Raw genomic sequence first — 12,186 nt, 5'->3', positions numbered from 1 at the left:
AGGTAGACCATTTTCTAGTCTAGTACAGAGAAAAATGCTATTGCTGTTACTGAATGCTGGAAAAAGGACACATCAAATACCATTTGCTTGTTTTTTTTTTTTCCAGTAAATTTAATTTATGAAGGTCATCTTTAGTTCTCCCTCTCCACATTGTTTACTTATTATGGATTAATTTATTTATCATTCAAACTTTTAATTGGATTAAATTGATTATTGATTATCATTTAGATACTAAGATTTACAAGGATTATATAATACAATTTTCTCGTATTAAAATAACGAAAGAATACATCTAAATTTTAATAAAAATCAGTCCTTATTTCGAATCTCATAAAATTATTGCCAAATATGGATCACTGTTTGCGTTGAATGGAGAAACTGATATCTGTATGCTAACCAAACTATAATTCTTTCGCTTTTGGGTTATGCAATTTTGGTTAGAGTTTTCATCATATTCAAGCAATGTAATCAGCAAAATTATATAATTTAATACTGTAAACACTGAACATATCAAGAAAATGCATTTACAATTTTGTCAATAAAAAAATTTGGCAAATTTATATTGTGTGTACATTGAACACTTATTTACTTCTTACGTCTGTGTGTTAGAAATATTTGTTTCCAAATGGTATAATGTTTGGTAAGAATCCCTTTATCTTATCTATCAACTTAAAAATAACTGATAAACCTAATGTATTGGATATACATGTAATTCAAATTATTTTGAATTGTTGTTATACTTAGAGTTATCTTATATTTTAGACATGCGTATACTCTATATATATTTCATTGTAATTTTCAGAATAATTGATCAAGAATAGAACTTTTTTACGGTATCACAGGCTTAGGTTCTTTTTTTTCCTACACTTCCTTCCTCATTGTATCTTCTTCAGCCGTTTCTAACTCTTCAAGTCCCTCTTCCATGGTTGCCCCATTATCTCAAGTTACCCCTTCGCCTTCAGCTATTTCTCTCTCAAATATTAAAAACTTTGTTCCTACAATTCTTGATTTTACAAACTATATCTTGTGGAGAGAGCTCTTCTTGCCTATCTTCAAAGGTCATGGAGTTTATGGTTTTATTGATGGTAGTCATTCCTCTCCTAAACCCATTATTCTTGCTGAGAGTGGTGTCTCCATGATCAATCCTACGTTTCAACAATGGGTTCAACTTGACTCTATTATTCTATAATGGATTCAAGCAACAATTTCTCAAGAAATTCTACAAGCAATTATTAAGCCAAATCATACTCTCATAATGTGATGACTCGATAGGTTATCTTATGTTTTAGAACCTAATTCTGTGTTTTGAAGCCTCAAATACCTCATTTTAACTCTCCTCGATTGACGTACACAGTCTCGGTATTTTTCCGAAAAGCTTTTATGTTAAAAACTGATAAAATATGAAAATTTTGCCTTGAAATCTATTTGAGTTGACTTCGGTTAATATTTTGAGCAAACGGACCCGGATCCGTATTTCGACGGTTCCGATGGGTCCGTATCGTGATTTGGGACTTGGGCGTATGCCTGGAATCGAATTCAGAGGTCCCTAACTCGAGTTATCGCATTTTGTTGAAATTTGAAAGCTTAATGACTTTGAAAGTATGATCAATGTTTGACTTTATTGATATCGGGTTTGTATTTTAGTTTCGGAACCCGGTATAGGTCCATTACTATATTTATGACTTGTCTGTCAAATTTGGTGAGAAACGGAGTTGGTTCGACATGATTTGGACGTCCGGTTGTTAAAATAAAAGTTTCAAAGTTTTCTTGAAAATTTCATTTTATTTGGTGTTCAGTTCCTAGTTCTAGGTGTTATTTTGGCGATTTGATCGCGCGAGCAAGTTCGTTTGATGTTTTTGGACTTGTGTGAATGTTCGGTTTGGATCCATGAGGACTCGGATGAATTTCGGATTGGCTACAGAGTGAATTTAGACTTAGAAACATTGTTGGTGTGCTTCAGTTCTGGTGCAGGGCACAGACCTAGCAATTGCGAGGCCAGGCTTCGCATTTGCGACCTCTGTCAGGTTCGCATTTGCTACAAATTCTTCGCATTTGCGAAGAGGGGTGGGTCAGCACTGAGTTCGCATTTGAGATCATTTGGTCTCAATTGCGAGGAGGCCACTGTTCGCAATTGCGAACAAGTCAACGCAATTGCGATGATAGCAGGAATTGTGAGACTTCGCATTTGCGAAGAAAAGCTCGCATGTGTGGGGTTTGCAATTGTGAACTCAGGTTGCAATTGCGACACCTGCAACTGGTCGAATAGCTGAAAAACGGGATTTTCTCCCATTCTTCAAATTCAAAACAAGAAAACCCTAGAGACGATTTTCCCAAGAACCCTTCTTCCCCAAATCATTGGTAAGTGATTTTAATCTATTTTCTTTCAATCTTTCATTATATTTCATAAGATTTCAACCTAAAATCTAGTGTTTTCATTGTGGAAATTGGGAGTTTGGGTAGAATTAGAAATTTTTGTAAAATTGGGATTTAGATCTCAAATTGAGATCGGATTCCAAAATAAATTACATAACCGGGCTCTGGGTGAATGGGTAATCAGGTTTTGGTCCGAATTTTGGGTTTGGGGCCCGGGAGTTGGCTTTTGTTGATTTTTTCAATAATAACCTAAATTAAATATTTTGCAATTGTGGGTAATTCGTAAGGCTTATTTTGAATTGTTTGGTTGATAATTTGCTAGATATTGTTGGTTCGGAGGCTTGTTTGAAAGGCAAGTCTTTGGTTGAGCCTTGAGTGATTTTTGGAGCGAGGTAAGTGTTGAATCTGACCTTGATTTGAGGGAATTAGGAACCCTCGGACTATATGCTATGTGAATTTCATGTGAGCTGCGTATATGCGAGGTGACGAGTGCTTATACGCCACTGAATTACTTGTTTTCTCTGATTTCCGTCGTTCTTTAATTATCTCATTCCCTGTCTTAAATGTTATATGCCCTAAATGCTTTCCATGCTTATTTGTTACCTGTTAATCAATGGCCTCTCATGTTAATGATGTTAGATCTTTTCATAGTTTCATGATTCCCTGCTATTTTCTTAAACTGACTTACTTGCACTTTCTAATTATCAATTACTGAACTGGTCTCGTTGTGTAGTATTACATATGTAAATTCTTATGGTGTGCAAGGTTTCCTTTTTGGTTTAGTTTGGTATTTATTGATCATAAAGGTTTTCGTGGTTTGAATTGTTAATTTGACTGTGCATATTGAGTATTTGGTACTGACATGGTGGGATCGGGTTGTACGCCGTAACAGGTGAAATAAGGGTGGATTGATATGGTGGAATAATATTTGTATTATACTTTGGGATCGGGTTACATGCCGCAACAGGTGGAATACAGGTAGATTGATATGGTGAAATAAGAGTGAATTATGACACTGATATTGATATATGGTGGGATCGGGTTGCGCGCCGTAACACGTATATATTATTTACTGTTGTTGATGTTATTACGATGAAATAAGGGAGGATTATGTGTTGTATGATGGGATTGCGTGCCACAACAACCTATGTGTCTTACTCTTTGAGCTGTATTGATTTTCAGTATTTTCATTTGGAACTCTAAGGATTGATAATTCTGAACGACACTGGCTTATTTTTTGAGACTGTAACTATTATTTTTAGTTGACTATCTTATTTTGTTCCGTATTTCCATTTTTGTCTTTATTATATACTATGTACAGGTTGTACTGTAGGTGGCCTGCCTTAGCCTCATCACTACTTCGTCGAGGTTAGACTCGACACTTACAGAGTACATGGGGTCAGTTGTACTCATACTACACTCTTCACTTCTTGTGCAAATTTTAGAGTCGGTCCTAACGGCAGTTATTAATTGAGCTCGGATTGGACAGCTTGCGGATCGATCCCCTTTTCTTTTTTTATTTATTTAGCTGTGTACCTTCTTTTCAGACAGCTTTATGTTCTTTCATACCCTTGTATGTACTATTCTAGTAGCTCGTGCACTTGTGACACTGGGTTCATAAATGTATTAAACGTTTGGCTGTTTTAGCTTCCGCATTATTACTTTGGATTATTGCAGTAGTTTCGGTTCTTTATCATTAACTAATATTAAACTATTAAAAATGGATAAAATTTTCTAACGTTGGCTTGCCTAGCAAGTAAAATATTAGGCGCCATCACGATCCCGACGGTGGGAATTTAGGTTCGTGACAAGTTGGTGTTAGAGCACTGGGTTGCATAGGTCTCACGAGTCATGAGAAAACTTAGTAGAGTCTGGAGGATCGGTACGGAGACGTCTGTACTTATCTTCCAGAGGCTATGGAGTTAGGAGCAATTTCGCTTTTATTCTTCTCTATCGTGCGATTTAATCTATCATTGTTGATTGAACCCTTCTAATATATTATCTTGTAGATGGCGAGAACACGCACCGCATCTTCAACTGTACAACAGTTGGAGCCCCCAGCAACAGCTCCTACGAGGGGCAGAGGTCGAGGCAGGGGCAGAGCTCAGCCCAGAGCTCGAGCAACAACACCAGGGATGGAGCCTCAGGTGGAGTTTGATGAGGAGGTTCCAGCCTATACTGTGCCTGTCGGACCAGCTCAGGTCCCGGAGGGGTTCATCTTCAGGACGCTTTGGTCCGTTTGGTGTGTCTTATGGAGAGTATGGTCCAGGCCAGTACATTTCCTATGGCACCAGCCGTCTCTGAGGCTGGGGGAGGAGCACATACTCCCGCTACTCACACTCCGTAGCAGATGGCTCCCCAGTATCAAACTCCAGCAACCCCGCCAGTTGGGGTAGTTCAGCCAGTTATTGCGGCACAGGCCGCTGATGGACATGCCATGTCTTCTAAGGGCTTATTGAGATTGAACAAGTTTACCAAGCTCTTCCTAGATCACTTTAGTAGAGCACCTTCTGAGGACCCACGAGATTATCTTGATTGTTGCCATGAGGTGCTGCGGAACATGGGTGTAGTTGAGACCAATATGGTCGATTTTGCTGTGTTTCAGATGACGAGTTCCGCCAAAAGATGGTGGAAGGATTATGTATCTACCAGACCAGCTGGGTCGCCTGCTCTTACTTGGGACCAGTTCTCTCAGCTATTCCTTGAGAAGTTCCTTCCTATCACACTGAGAGAGAGTTACCGTAGGTAGTTTGAGCGTCTCCAGCAGGGTAGTATGTCAGTCACGCAGTATAAGACCCGTTTTGTCGATCTAATTGTCATGATATTCTTCTGCTTCCTACTGAGAGAGAGTATAAGGACAAGATGAAGTACTTGTTGATGCACAACATCACCCTTCATGCTTGTTGATACCCAATTTTTTCCTATGTATTTTCATGTGAAAATACTTTCAAAATAGCATATATATGCATATATAAGTATGTCCAATGTTTTAGTATTTTTCCTAATTTTTAAAAGATTTTTAAATCAATTTATTGCCCTATTTTAACAATACAAAAAACCAATAATTGTTCCTCAAATTATCATTTTTGGTGAATAACTTATTTTATTCTCACATTTATATCAAAATATATCTAAGATAAATTTTTACGCATTTTTACAAATTTATTTAGTATTTTTAAAGCTAAATTGCATATAATTGCAATTTTAGCCTACTTTAAGATTTAATAGCATTTTATAATTATAAAATTGATTCCAGTATTTTTAACTTAATATTTATATATTATTAATTAACTCATTACCTTTAATTTATTTTCAAAAATCATTTTACTATTTTTTATAAAATAAAAAGGAAAAAAGTGGCTATTTAAAACTTATCCCTAACTATTTCAATTTTAGCCTAAAATCAGCCCCAATTAAACCCCAATTCCAATTCAAACAGACCAGCCTAATTCCTAAAACTACCCGCCCCTAACCCGTTTATTTTACCCGCCCGACTTCCCCTTTTGATCCAGGCTGTTGATCATTTTTTATCAACGGCTAGAATTCCCTCTTTCCCTTTTAATTCAACAACCCCCACCAACCCTATCCCATTTCTCACCAACCGCCGCCTCTGAAACCTCTCCACTCTCCTAAATTCTCTCGAACATTCCCTAACCTTAGCCACCTCTCACCGTCTTCAACTTGGATACCCACGGAACCCATGGCTTCTCAGGCCATGGGAGCCCTATACTCACCTCTCCTTGCTCTTATATGCTTGATACTTGAAGATTCGAGGACTGACCTCGAAGGTTTTCACCCAAACCTCTGCTGATTCAAGGTTTCACGGCCATTTCCGGCCTTGCTCCGGCGTACCATGGTATTTTGAGCCTGGTTGTGACTTCTCCGACTCAGATCGGACCTTTTCCAAGCCTCTCTCATTCTTAGGGCTCTTCTGAAAGCTTAACTCTTCGAGGTTTTCTCTGATCTTTTTAGATCTGTTATGTATTTATGCTCTATTTGAGTTTTCAAATTATTTCCCCAACTTTCTTTCAAAAATTACTTCCACAAAATCGCTTCTTTTTCGATTTAGGGTTTTCTAAAATGCTTAAAATGTTTCTCTGACTTTTCTTTTCCTTTTCTTTGTGTGTATTTGTCTCTACTATGCTCATATGTTTCCTTTTTACCATACATGTTCTTTTGTGCTTTCTGTCTTTCATTTTTCTACTATGTTTCTATACCATGCTCTCACATGTTTATCTCACTGTGTTTTCCTGTATGTTCTTTTGCTATACCTTTCGGGTGTTCTTGTGTTCTTCTACTGTATTTTCTCTACTAAGTTCTTAAGTCTCTTTGTTTGCCTTCTACTGGACCTTGTTTTAAGTTTCTTCTAAAAGACCCATTTAAGCATGTTTTCCTCTACTATTTCTTCTACTCTCATTACGCTTCGAATTTCTTCACTCTGTTTGCTTTGAACTTTCTACTGAAGTTGCTTGTTTTCTCATGAGTTTCTGAAAGAAATCTCTAAGCCTGTTTTAACTACTTGCTTCCTCATCTCTGTACTTGACTCGAGGTGGAAACCCTAGAATTTGGGGGTTCTGCCGAGGTTTGGTCATGTGATTGAACTAGGGTTCTGTTCGAGAACCCTTGACTCTTTCAGACTAATCTTTGAGTCTATGAACTAAGTTTGAACTTCTTTGTTTGCACATGATTCTGAGTTTTTAAAAATTCTTCTACACTGGACTCTTCTACTTATTGACATGACAATTTTCTTTCATACTTAACGTGTCTGTACGCTTTTTATATGTGATAAGTCTTTCTTCAAAAAGGTTTTCCAATTTGTGATTGGTTCAGAATCCCTTTTTAATAGGACTAATTGATTGTTGTTGATTTTCCTTAAGTAAAACCTTTCTTCACCTTTTCTAACTGGGTTCATTCCTACAAATCTTTGGACTTCTGATTTCTTGGCTGTTAACTGATTCCCTTGCCTTATTTGCACAAACCGTGTATTGTCAAGACCTTGTCCTTAAATAGACCTTTATGTATTTACCCCTATTATACTATTTTGTGCAAAGTGTTTGATTAATTTCTTTCCTTAATGGGTTTATACCCGTTTGTAATCTGAATCCCTTAATTAAAGGGAAAACTTGTGTAATTGATTGACAATCGATTTTCAAACTATTCTCTTACCTTATTTCTGCTTGCCTTCTATACTATAAAAGGGCACGACCCCTTTCTCACCAGACACTTTCAACTGAACACTTTTACACTTCAGACTTCCCACCCACAATCTCAATTCTCTTCTAAACTCATCATATTCTGACTGCATGTTTGCACTTTGACTTTACAAGACTACTGCTTTCTTCTTACTTATTTCTTTAAGACTGGTATGTTCTAGTTTTGGCTTCAGCATCATCTCAATGTGTCTACTTACAGCCTTTACATCCATGTCTACTTTACTGTCTATGTGGAGTTAGATGTTTAACTAGCACGTTAATTTCTTTTTACCGGTTTCTGCTGTGAATCCCTGCATCCTGTTTCCTTCTATGTGCTTTGAGTTGTAGTTCAGGACATGGCAATATGCAAGTTGTTGTTCATGTTTGGACTTGATCCCTGAGGGCATCCCGACTCCCAAAACAATGTGTTATAACAGGCTTGTAGGGTGTGCCAGCACTTCTCATTGCTATGTATGCCCACTAGCCTGTCCTTGCTTCTTTACCACTTCCCATTTCCCCCTTTTCAAACTCTGCACTTACACTCACACTTAGCTTCTAAGTTCTGTCCCCCTCCTGTGAGCCTTGCCTTGGGACCTTGAGTTCTCTCTGAACTTGGACACCTGAGGACTGGCCCTTTCACACTGCACTATGACTTAATCCTACACATTTGGGTGTGAGCACTGCCCGGAGTCCATTTGAGGATCTTAGGGAACTCTGACACATCCAAATGAGAGAAAGGCTTTGGATCCTGATCTTTGGAGTTGGTTCATCACATATTTCAGACATGAAGTCCGAATTAGGCTCCCTTTGGTTGTACTGTTAATTTCTTATGTAATTTTGCTTTTCTTATTCATTCTAGGTTATAATAATTTGTAATAACTATTGGGGGTGGCTAGTGAAAAGGGATGGGAATGACTATATGCAAAAAGGGGTGGATATCATGCCTATAGGTTTATTAATTTCTGCAGATACCATGCCTATTTCTGCATTCTCATCTTTAGATAATATGCCTATAGGTTTATTAATTTCTGCATCCACGTAGGTATCCTGCTTATAGGTTTACTTACAGAATTCTGCACTTGCATATAGACACCATGGCTATAAGAATTCTTGCATTATATAGACACCATGTCTATAGGTTTATGCATTCATATAGATACCATGTCTTTAAGGTTTTCTCCACTTCTGCATTATATAGATACCATGTCTATAGTTTTATGCATTCATATAGATACCATGTCTTTAAGGTTTTCTACACTTCTACATTATATAGATAACATGTCTATAAGAAAGTTCTGCACTATCTCATATAGATACCATGCTAGAAATCCAAATCCTGCATATGCATCTGTCACTAGACAAACCTGTCTATAAGATTTAAATAACTAACAACATTTAGATACCATGCCCATAGGATTTCTGCACTCTTGCTACGTCTGTAAAATTGTTTAAAATCAAAAACGCCTAGAAAGCATGCCTATAGGAGCTATTAATCAAATATGAATCATTTCACTTTCTTATAAGTCTGAAATCAGTAACAATAATGCCTAACGTCTGCAGGACTTGAACTCGCCTTTCCTGATTAACTGACAATTTCTTTTCCTAAAATTAGCATACTTCTTTTGAAACCAGTAGATATCATGCCTATAGTTTCGTTTAACACTTAGGCAAGCCATAAGGTAAACTTGTAACTGAACCAGGTTTTGTTAATTACAACCAGCGGGCAACAAATTCGGACTTCTTATCTGAAAATATGTGATAAATCAGCCTGCTTTAACTTTTTAAGTTTGATTAGACCTTAATCAGTACATGCAAGACATGCTAAACTCTATGCTTTTATTTGATTTAAGGAGGTCTATTTGAGCCTTTCTATCTGTTTATGTGCTTTCCCAATACTTGCTACATATATGTTTTGATTGCCGCCTTGGAATTTTGTCCTTTTAAAACTATGAAACCTCATATTCCTTCCCTTTTAGGATTAGTAGTCCCAAGTACCTCCGGGACTGATAGGATTGGGGCGGGTAATAGCAAGCAATAAGTAAACGAGACTATTTCGCGCTTTAATACCTTTACGGGGTGGGAAAGGGTAGATATGGATATGATGACCACGCGATAACATCTCGTGTAGCCCCTCTTTTAGGAGTGATTACCGGATGTTGTATGGGGTGATCCATATTATTTGTAAACCTAGGACCCCCCTCCCTTTACTTGTTCATTTTATTACTTTCAGAATTTCCCAAACTATTTTCTCAAAAAATTCAGCTTTCTTTTATTTCTTTAAACTTTAATCTATTTGCAATCATTATATGAAAACCCCCTCATATTTGAAACTTTTTACTTGCCTACTTGTTATTTGCACTTAAGGTCACAATTATAGTATGGCCGGGAACCACACTAGTGGATCTTGAGGGGTGCCTAACACCTTCCCTTCGGGATAATTTCAAGCCCTTATCCAATCTCTAGTTTTCTAAATCAAACTCTTCTTAGTGTCCTAATGCACTTTAATTATTAGGTGGCGACTCTTCTCTTTTAATAACCGTTAAAAGAGTTGTAATGTCATAAGTATGTTTTCGCGAGAAAAAGGGGGCACGACAGCATGGCGACTCTGCTAGGGATACTGTGTCTTTTAGGCTTTTACCATTTCAGGCTATTATTGTGACTTTACGCTTCTCTATATGTCTTTATTTGCTTAATGCCTTTATATATTTAATTCCCTCTCCTATTACAAAACTGACTTGTCTTTTGTTTCTTTCCTTTATTTCTTTTACTGCTTTCCTTTACTAGTTTCCTTTATTACTGCTTTAAATTAAGACTGAATTGTTGTAATTACTTCATAACGTGCAAATATGTGACAACTTATTTTAATTATTGCATAAGCATGTTTTCAACATCATATTCCACTCGTGCCAACTAAATATCATAGCAACGCTTATAATGAGTGGTTGCGCTCTTCCGATATTATCACCCTTTAAATCCGGCAAAGCATATTTGTAGTAAAACTAGTCGATCAACTGTGTAGTCGACGGTTCCGTGCCTTTCTCTCTTGAGTTGTCCGCTCAAAGGTACCAGTCTAAAACCCCATAGAAACCTTACTCTGTTTAACTGTGCATGCATCATGGTCAAACCTGGCCGAGTCAGTTGTGTTTAATGACTCTTTAAGATAGCCTTGTCCAAAGTCCATTGGGTTTTCCCAAAACCCAAATGGACACTACCACGTTTTGTGCATTTATTTGGAGAACTAAATGCTTTATGCTAATTGTTGGTATTAAATAGTTGAGTCTGGTGGGGGTAAGGGCCTAACCCTTTTGTCTTGCAGAAATATGAGGCATGAGGTCCCCAGCTTCGGTATGGTTAGCATACCCTCACTCTTGCTGGACTGGTGGAGGAGTCTTCCATCAAATGACCAAATCAACGAGTGGAAAGAGAGGGCCGCCAAAGCTAGCAAAAAGTTGGAATATCTGGAGTACAGTCTGCTGGAATTGGAAGGGAAAGTGAGGAAGAGAGTCACCGACTGTCAGAGCACTGAAGGAAACGAAAGAGAACACATGGCAAAGGCATTTCTACTGGTGTACCAATGCGAGCTGGAGGATTTGATTAACGAGAGCATTCAACCTGAGGAAGGTCCTGCGGGGACCAAATAGATAGGAATCTTTTCTTTTTGCTTTAAGAAATGTAATAAGGCCAATGACCAATATTGACATTTTATTCCTTGTTATTTAGTGTCGTTTTGGGATTCATCTACTTTTATCAATAAAATGAGGTATTTAGCATTCTAAGTTCTCCAAATCAATTTGTCGCTAGGACTATCTCGGGCACAACGAGGTTCCCAAATTAGGACGCGATTTACATTCTTGCACTATGTGTTTAAATATCGCAACACTTTCTTATAATCCGCACTGGCTTGTTACCTTTTTGTTTTTATTTTTGTTTTATTTATTCCCCTCCCCAAAGGTTAGTTCGTGCACTATGGCATCATCATTCTACTCCACAAGATCCAAGGGCCCTCCACCCACTCCTCCTCCTAGTCCCGTCAGAAGTAGGAACAAGGGAAAGATGGAAGATTTGAGCAACATTAGAAAGGAAAACTCGGTTGTACGGGTAGAAATCACTCAGGGTACTCAGGTCTCCAATGAAAGTGTGTCCCAACTCGAGCAAAAACTGTTAAAATTTCAGAAGGAACTCGATCAGGTCCGGAACTTAGCGAGCTTATCATTTTGCCTCACCACTCCAGATGTCAATTTTGCTAACGCTCAGAACCCCACACCTCCACAAAGCATCCCGAAACCACAAAACCATCCCGCTCCTCACCATCACTGCAACACCTGCCATACTTCCAACAATACTCCACTGATTATCCCAGAACCTTTGAACTCCACAAATGACCATTTCCACACTCATAACACCCCCATCTATGTGGAGACTATACCACACTCCACTCAACCAATTTCAAGTACACCCAAGTCTGATGAAAAAGACTCACTCATCAGGAACCTGGCTACAGAACTTAAGAAGTTGACTAGTCAAATTCAGGGTGTCGAAGGAAGTAAGAGGATTGAAGGGTTGAACTACGAAGACCTTTGCACACAACCAGATGTCGAACTTCCCGAGGGGTACAAACCTC

Source organism: Nicotiana tabacum, chromosome 1 (assembly GCF_000715075.1).
Source record: "Nicotiana tabacum cultivar K326 chromosome 1, ASM71507v2, whole genome shotgun sequence".
NCBI lineage: Eukaryota > Viridiplantae > Streptophyta > Magnoliopsida > Solanales > Solanaceae > Nicotiana > Nicotiana tabacum.
The sequence above is the reverse complement of the archived record's forward strand: the minus strand, read 5'-3'. Positions refer to the sequence as shown.